The sequence below is a fragment of the Notolepis coatsorum genome (assembly GCF_963971535.1).
Source record: "Notolepis coatsorum genome assembly, chromosome: 3".
Classification (NCBI taxonomy): domain Eukaryota; kingdom Metazoa; phylum Chordata; class Actinopteri; order Aulopiformes; family Paralepididae; genus Notolepis; species Notolepis coatsorum.
The window spans coordinates 213,291,483-213,300,603 of record NC_140167.1 but is presented as its reverse complement, the minus strand read 5'-3'; the positions used below and the strand labels follow the sequence as shown (position 1 = coordinate 213,300,603).

General features: G+C 43.0%; 1 pseudogene across 1 annotated transcript in view; it reads left to right on the top strand.

Moving 5' to 3' along the window:
- Positions 1 to 3,975: 3,975 nt before the first annotated feature.
- Positions 3,976 to 9,121, top strand: part of LOC311226166 (kinesin-like protein KIF15-A) — a 28,301-nt pseudogene continuing 23,155 nt past the window's right edge. The window contains exons 1-2 of the transcript in view: positions 3,976 to 4,022; positions 6,876 to 6,954. The product of the transcript in view is annotated as a kinesin-like protein KIF15-A (transcript). The remainder of the gene's footprint in view (positions 4,023 to 6,875; positions 6,955 to 9,121) is intronic.

Sequence of the window (9,121 nt, the reverse complement as noted above, 5' to 3'; positions counted from 1 at the left end):
GCCCTCAGCCCGCTAGGGGAGTAGTTTAGTTGGGGATAGGCTAGAGTAACCCAGGTGGTCCTAATTAGTTGGTTAGAATCCGATAATTTTTTGTTTTGTTAGTAGTAGATGTGGTCATTTAGATTGTTTTGGTTAAAGGGTATAAATACGGAATGTGGTTATTGAATGTGCTGCGCACGGTTATGGTTGGGTAAGTGAGTCCGTTATTTTTCTGGGGGGTGGTAAACAAGACCTACAGTTCTTTGTAGGGTGTCAGTCACGCTCTGTGGTGAAGAGGGTATGGCTATGTCGGCTTTTGATTTGGATGTTTTTTTGGTGCTGAGCGGGCCTGTGATGGCCTGACAGCGTGGGGACAGAGAGAGCTGGGCTGTTGTTCTGCAGATGGATGCTTCTCACACAGACCGCAAATAAACTAACGCTTATAAAATGATTTAATAGGCTAAACTTCGTTTAAAATTCTTTATTTTACACTTGTTTATTCTATTTGACTTTTGTCGACATAATGCTACGTGGCCCGACTAGATCCATGACTCCGTTGCGATACAAATGAATTATCTATAAAAGTGGCTATCTTTGAAATCCACTGTTGTGGCGAGCCTGGGGCGAGCCTTTATCGCTACCGGGGAAACCTAGGGGGAACATAGGACCCGGGGAACATAGAACACTTTTGGAACATGGGAAACATAGGGGGAACATAGGACCCGGGGAACATAGAACCCTTTTGCAGATGGGGGAACATAGAACCCATTAAACAAACAAAAAAAGCGGGGAACATAGAACCCGCGGAACATAGAACCCGGGGAACATAGGGATGACCCCAAGCAAGCTACAGGAGCTACTACAGGAGCTACTACAGAAGCAAGCTACAGGAGCTGCTACAGGAGCTGTTACAGAAGCTGCTACAGAAGCTGCTACAGGAGCTGTTACATGAGCTGTTACAGAAGCAAGCTACAGGAGCTGCTACAGGAGCTGTTACAGAAGCAAGCTACAGAAGCTGCTACAGGAGCTGTTACAGAAGCAAGCTACAGGAGCTGCTACAGGAGCTGTTACAGAAGCAAGCTACAGGAGCTGCTACAGGAGCTGTTACAGAAGCAAGCTACAGGAGCTGTTACAGAAGCTGCTACAGGAGCTGCTACAGGAGCTGTTACAGAAGCTGCTACAGGAGCTGCTACAGGAGCTGTTACAGAAGCAAGCTACAGGAGCTGCTACAGAAGCAAGCTACAGGATTTGATTTGATTTTATTACGGATCCCCATTAGCTGGTGCCATGGCAACCAGCTAGTCTTCCTGGGGTCCACACAAAAAACATACAAAAACAATTGTTGCAAAACAGAATTATTAAAAGCCAGTACTCAACATACAATACACAATGAAACTAACAATTAAGATGGCTAAAAACATAGGACCCGGGGAACATAGAACACTTTTGGAACATGGGAAACATAGGGGGAACATAGGACCCGGGGAACATAGAACCCTTTTGCAGATGGGGGAACATAGAACCCATTAAACAAACAAAAAAAACGGGGAACATAGAACCCGGGGAACATAGAACCCGGGGAACATAGGGATGACCCCAAGCAAGCTACAGGAGCTACTACAGGAGCTACTACAGAAGCAAGCTACAGGAGCTGCTACAGGAGCTGTTACAGAAGCTGCTACAGGAGCTGTTACATGAGCTGTTACAGAAGCTGCTACGGGAGCTGCTACAGGAGCTGTTACAGAAGCAAGCTACAGAAGCTGCTACAGGAGCTGTTACAGAAGCAAGCTACAGGAGCTGCTACAGGAGCTGTTACAGAAGCAAGCTACAGGAGCTGCTACAGGAGCTGTTACAGAAGCAAGCTACAGGAGCTGTTACTGAAGCTGCTACAGGAGCTGCTACGGGAGCTGTTACAGAAGCAAGCTACAGGATTTGATTTGATTTTATTACGGATCCCCATTAGCTGGTGCCATGGCAACCAGCTAGTCTTCCTGGGGTCCACACAAAAAACATACAAAAACAATTGTTGCAAAACAGAATTATTAAAAGCCAGTACTCAACATACAATACACAATGAAACTAACAATTAAGATGGCTAAAAACATAGGACCCGGGGAACATAGAACACTTTTGGAACATGGGAAACATAGGGGGGAACATAGGACCCGGGGAACATAGAACCCTTTTGCAGATGGGGGAACATAGAACCCATTAATCAAACAAAAAAAAAGCGGGGAACATAGAACCCGGGGAACATAGAACCCGGGGAACATAGGGATGACCCCAAGCAAGCTACAGGAGCTACTACAGGAGCTACTACAGAAACAAGCTACAGGAGCTGCTACATGAGCTGTTACAGAAGCTGCTACAGAAGCTGCTACAGGAGCTGTTACAGAAGCAAGCTACAGGAGCTGTTACAGGAGCTGTTACAGAAGCAAGCTACAGAAGCTGCTACAGGAGCTGTTACAGAAGCAAGCTACAGGAGCTGCTACAGGAGCTGTTACAGAAGCAAGCTACAGAAGCTGCTACAGGTGTGTGTGGGGGGGGGGGGAGAGGGGGTGTTGGACATTTACGGTGGCCAGTTTTGAATAGCAGTCTCCCGTAGGTGCTCTTTAAGAGCGGTTTTGAATGTGGGTAGGGATTCACATTTTTTTTTTGTGATTTGTGGAACTCCCTCTGGTGTTGTGGGCGTGGTATTAACTGACCTTTGGGAAGTATTTCGACATGTACATTGTATTTCCGTCTCGACTTGTATTTCCATCTTGACTATCTTTTAGACATAGCTGACCTAGTACCTCTGTGTAATAACATACAGTACTATATCAACATTTTCATGAAAAGCTTTATTCCAGGAGCCTCAAGTTTCATTGAGCATGGGTTATCGTATGGTAATGCCTGCATTTCTGCCTGTGTTTATATTTGCAGGTTGAGTTAGGCCAGCTGTTTGATCTCAACAAAAGCCTGGAGGAGTTGGTCAATTCCACTGACGCAACATTGGTCAATTCCACTGACGCAACATTGGAGGCAGGGGCGTCCATTTGGTATGGCAAGGTATGGCACTCGCCATACCTTGGCAAATAAAAATGTAAATTCTTTCTCTTTTTTTCTTTTTTTACAATTTTTTATGTTGATTTAGAATTCGAATGTCAACATTATGAACGAAGCTTCGAACTATTTGGTACAGCCCTAGCATGTTTTGATATTGTCAATTATCTCACTTTTACTAGGTGACTTTTGCTGTGACTAACTGAAATATGCCAAAAAAAAAGGAAAATGGACATAGGGACATTTTTTTATCAGAGGGCAGCAGAGACAAGTGATACAGGGACACAGGTACAGTCTGGCTTAATGATTATAATAGTGCAGTTCAGCATTCAGTAACCCATACTTTTTGTGAATGTGTTTTTGATACTACATTCTGTTGAACACACCTCAAAACCGTACCTAAGGAAAATTGGCTCAATTGCAAGAAAAGTAATAGACAGTTATGATATTACATTCTGCATAATTCGTATGCAAAATATTGTGGTTCCCTGCTTTAGTCTGTTGACACATTTCTATACTAAAAATGCTTGTGTAGTCCTGTGTCATACCTAAATGTCATATAACTGAATTGTATAGAAACAACTCACCAAAAGTGACTATTGCACAACCGATTTGACAAAAAAATCACCTTCAACCCCCCCCCCCCCCCCCCTCCTCACCATACATTGCCTTTTACTGAAAGGACGCCACTTGTTGGAGGAGGTAATGCCACCTTCTCCTGCTCTGAGTCTAGACGAGGCAGGTGTAGTAGAGTATCCTTGGACAGATTGTGAATGCGGAAGTTGTTGGCTACTAGATGCTAGCTAGAAGGACCCCACAAACTAGATTTCCCCCATTTTTTTTGAGCACAGAGAGAGAGGGGAGGGAGAGGGAGGGTGAAGAGCGGCGGAGAAACACAGCCGCCAGTCGATGTAATTTGGGGCTGATTATTATAGATTGCGACTGCGAGCCATGGCGGACAGTGAGAGCGGGAGCGACACCAGCGTTTCCGTTAGCCGGTAATTACCGGTATTTGTCCGGCAAAATCTCTTGAAGTCCGACATATTTAATTTCTCCGGTCTTAATGTCCGGTGAAAATAATTCCCTGAGTCTAAGCACAATTTGATTATTTGAATTGTATTAAAATAGGCTAAAATTAAATAGCCTATGCGATGAACGAAACGATCATTACATTTGTTTCCTCGTTGCTTCTAATAATGACAACGACGTTGTCAGCGAGAGCTTTAAAAACGTAGGTCTCGGTTCGCTTCATCGGACCAAACGCGAACCAAATATAGGAAGTGATTATTATTACCACTGCTCGCAGCACTCACTGCAAAACAAGCACACTGCATCTAATCTCTCTATCTATCTATCTATCTCTCTATCTATCTCTCTATCTATCTATCTATCTATGTCTGTGCATCTTGGGAAGAAGGAAGAAAAAACGCGGCTTATTATTATTACCGAGGCGCGCGGCTTATTATATTATTAAAACGGCTACTTGTGGGCACTCATAAAAACACCGTGGTCTACAAGTTGTTTAGCGAGAGGATGGTGGTAAAGTAATGTGCTTCAATAGAACAATGGATCAATGCCATGTCAAAACTCGGCTCCGCTGATCTGGGCTCCGCAGTACACACACAGACACACACACACGCGCGCGCGCACACACAGGATCGCAGCCACACACACATTTCCACTGTCCAATAGACAAGCGCCCTTTTCGACCGCGTGACATTGAGGTGGAGAGAGTAGTCACGCAAACCACGATAATGTTGCCGGCTCTCTGCTTTCTCAGTTCTTCGCTTGATATAATTAATACAAATGTCCAATATAACGGAATTCGTTAGCTCATAAAAATGTGATTATAACAGACTGCTGTTTAGTGTCCGACCGACTGCCACATACGCGGTCTATTTTATTTCAAGTCAGCAGCAGCACGGAGACGGAGTATCGAGGGACTTATTTTATTTGGAATATATTAATGACTGTATACGCAAAAGTAGCCTAGTTTTAAGTAATAATATTATAAATCTACATGCCTTGAGGATGACATTCTTTATATAGCCTGCCTATCTCAATTGTTTTAAAGCTCAATAAACTATGACCGGAATTAATCTCATTTGTCCGGTAGTTGAAATCTTGCAGGTCACGGAGACCGGCAACAATTTTTTCTAACGGAAACCCTGAGCGACACACCGACTGGACTGGGAGCAGCGCTGCCACAGGAAAGGAGATGGATAGTGACAGTAATACAGTATGGAGTGTAGTGTGGGAGAGGAGCTCGGGGGAGAAGGACTGTAAAAGGAGGGTAAGGGTCATGAGAGAGGGGCAGTAGCTCAAGTGGGGCTGAGGGTAGGGCAAAGGAAGGACTTGACAGAATTGCTGATTTATAGTGGTGAGATTTGAGGGAGAATGGAGAGTTAAAAAAAATTGGGCAATTAAAGTTAAGAAAACTCACGAGAGCAATTAGGAGAAGTGAAGTATGCAAAAGTTTTGAGAGTTGGAAACATTGTAGTATGTATAAGTATAGAGCAGGTGGAGAAGGCGCAGGTAATGAGTAGCATTGGAAAAATCAATATCTCCAAAGTAATAAGAGTGGGGGAGAAGAGGGATGGTTAGCCCCTTTCGGGTCTGTGATGCACTCCAACAAGGTTGGACGAGTAAATACACAGTTACTTTTTATAAACTGGTCAACAATATGCCAACCATTCCAGAGGGGAGCTGGGATGAGACTGAGAGGTGACTGACCAGTTCAGTTGTGCTGCCTCACTCCTATTGCACTTATTTTGATTGAATATACTGTTAGGGGGGAGGATTATCTCTCAAAAATGTTTGTTGAGTGATCCCAAACGAATGCTCTGTCTATTGTTCAGTAAAAGTAATTAATCAGATCCTTTAGGGCTGGGCGATATAACGATAATTATCGCGATATATTTTAATAATCGATAGAGAAAAAAAATATCGAATTATTTTTATTTTATTTTTTGTGACCTGCAACAGGGCAGTTTTAAAACCAGAGACAGTGGACAGACTTGTCTTTCTTGCCTGCAACTTAAAGTAATGGCTTTGCTTGTCCAAATGACAATACTGACCAGATTGAGATTTATTTTTCTCTTGTCCATTTATTTTGTTTGCTTTCTAATTTAAAATACAGTTTGAAACAGTCTGTACACAGTAGGCTATGTGTGCTAGCAGAGCTAGTCTCCAGTCACGAGTCACGGTGCACATGTGTGGTGGTTTGTCCACCAAAAAAGCGCCAAAAGATAGAAAAGAAACTAGCAGAGCCAGAACTGTTCAACTCCTCTGGAGCCACAGCCAGCAGAGAAGCCGGTTTACTTTCGCTTTCAAACCAGCTGCAACCTGAGAACTGGAGTGTGAGGGGATGTAACACTAAAGATGGCGGCAACGACAAAGAATTGCTGCAAAATAAACATACATCGGTTATCTTTTTTTTTAATACTCGATTTTTTTTATTATCGAGTAATATATCGTTATCGATATCGTTATCGCGATATCATTTTTGGCCATATCGCCCAGCACTAAGATCCTTACTCCGTATCGGCTGTTGACCAATACTTAAAGTCTAGGACTCTGAATCAATATCTGCATTGAAAGGTCAAGGTGCTATTGGTGCATCCACATTTTTTAACTGATGACTAACTCCATAGATACAACTAATGGTATAATCTCTCCCCCAGTGGCAGGGTGGCCTAGAGGTAGAAAGACCAACTAGCAGTAACTGGTTTTATTTCTGGTACCGACATGTGTACGTGTAAATTAGGAGCGATATGTGGAAAGACGGATTTAAATAGTTTTGTGTTGATTGATGGTAACATTTCTCTTTTTTCTTCTTCTTCCGTATGTAGCGAGGACTCGTGTGAGGACATGAGCTGTGAGGAGGACAGCCTCTGTGGCTCCCCTGGCAGCGACGTGGAAGGGGCCTTTGTGGGATATTGTGAATATCAGAAATGTACAAATAGTAGTTAGGGAGAATGGCTGAGGTTCCCGCCCTAGGTGATCAGCTGAAATGGCCCAGGTAGAGATCAGGAATGCTGTCGGGAGGAGCCTTATATAGTTAAAAGGGGGGGGGGGGGGGGGGGGGGGGTCAAATTGGGGGGGGGGGGGATAGGATAGGGGATAAAGGGGAGGGGAATGTCTTTACATGAGAGTTGGGGGATCAATATATTATTCCACACCCTGAAGAAGGCCAAGTGTAGGCCGAAACATGTCGGTTTTTTAAAAGAATTCTAAATAATGTAAGCCAACAAATAAAGGCTTTTTAAAATGTGTAGAGCTGCCTTGGATCTCAACTTTTCTTCTATATTATTCCACACCTTCCATCACAGCAGGAAGTGATGCTCTCTGCTTATGTGGGGGGGGGGGGGGGGCTAGACTGCCCACTGACCTGTGGCACTGTATCTCAACTGTTAGGGTTTTAGTGTGGTCATCCTGTTGGAACAGACCTGCTTCTGTTTCTTGTACAGTATAGCACACCCTGGATCATTCAAGTGCCTGTGTGAGTTATGATGGATAGAAGCATATCTGCATTATTGTTTACATCAGTTGACTCAGTCATGAAGCGGATTTGTTCTTCCAGGTATTATGCAGTGAACTATTGGAGAAATAATTCATCATAATTATACCGAATGGAATCAAAGCACAAGTTCACTGGTGATTCCCCACCCTTAGCCGTTTTATTAGTATTATTATTATCTTTTTTTTATTTTGTATTTTGTGGTTAATCATCATGGAACTGAAAATGTTAATATCTTGGCAGCTTGATGGCAATACGTCTGAATGTCTTCTCTATTTTAAGAGGTTCTTTTGGAGTGTCAATTTACCACGTCCAGGCATGACACATTCCAGATAACAACTAAAAGCACAAGGGCATAAGGATGTCAGTGGTGATTCAAGGGTTAACTATTCAGCAGAGTAACTGGTACATACTGGCACGTTTTACAAAAAAAAATTGAATACATTCTTTAAAAAAAAGTTATACACCATGATTCAGTATTGTGTAAGTGTGTGTGGCATACTAATATGTAATTCCTACACTACCTTAATGTGATATGTGTGAAAACCTTTATGGAAGTGTGATTGTGAATGAAAGTAATTTGTCTTTGTTGTTGAGATTCAATAGCCTACTGTAAAAAGAAAAAATATCAAACCAAAAAAATTTACATAATGGATAAAAAGAAAAGAAAGACTTTGTTTTGTGAATACTATATATATATGGCATATTGTATATAATCATATTTGTAACTGAGGGGTACAATTCCCTGACTGTATTGAATAAGTATGGTATCATTAAACCACTACTGAGTTATGTACATTACTACTGGCCATACAGTACACATGTATATGAGATGAACACCTCCACAATAACACGGCTTCACAAGAAATACTGTTTAGAAGAATATTTATTAGCAGCACGAAGATTATCTTACATTACTTATCAAGATTGAGAGTTGCGCTTGTAAGGCGAAGAATGTGCATGAATAGGTCAAGAGCGTAAGTCCATGAGAATATTACGCAGGAGATAATTAATACCACCTGTATCATAAGAATTATATATGGTACACTAGTAGGGCAGCTGGAGATACTAAGAGGGTCCCTCCGGTTGTAGGCCAGCAGGGGAGAGGATTTGTCGGTAGCGAAAGTCTGGGTCAACGAGGAATAAGGAGACTCCAGGTACAGGAGACAGTGCAATAATCCCTTGATCCGCAGACGAACAACAGCTATTCTCCGGTATGCAGTGCCGCATGGAGGAAAGCTAGCCAGCCTCAGGGGTCCTAGAGGCGGGCTCGACGGTGCTCCTCACAGGGTAAATCCCACACAGCAGTGGGTGTAGACGATTCTCCGCTCCAACAGCTACAGGACCAAAGCAAATATAATCCAGCCGAAAAGGGCTCTGTAGTCGCCGGGTAGGTTATCCAGTGTACATATCCACACGGTTCTCATCTAGGGCTCCTCGGATGACGGCACCAGTTTAGGCCGCCCAGCCTGGATAAGCACACTAGCTCGGTACGATGAAACGTTGGTAATGCTGGTCACTGTAGAACGGTAGCCGCACGATACACTATACATAATAGACTATTACTTAATAATAGAA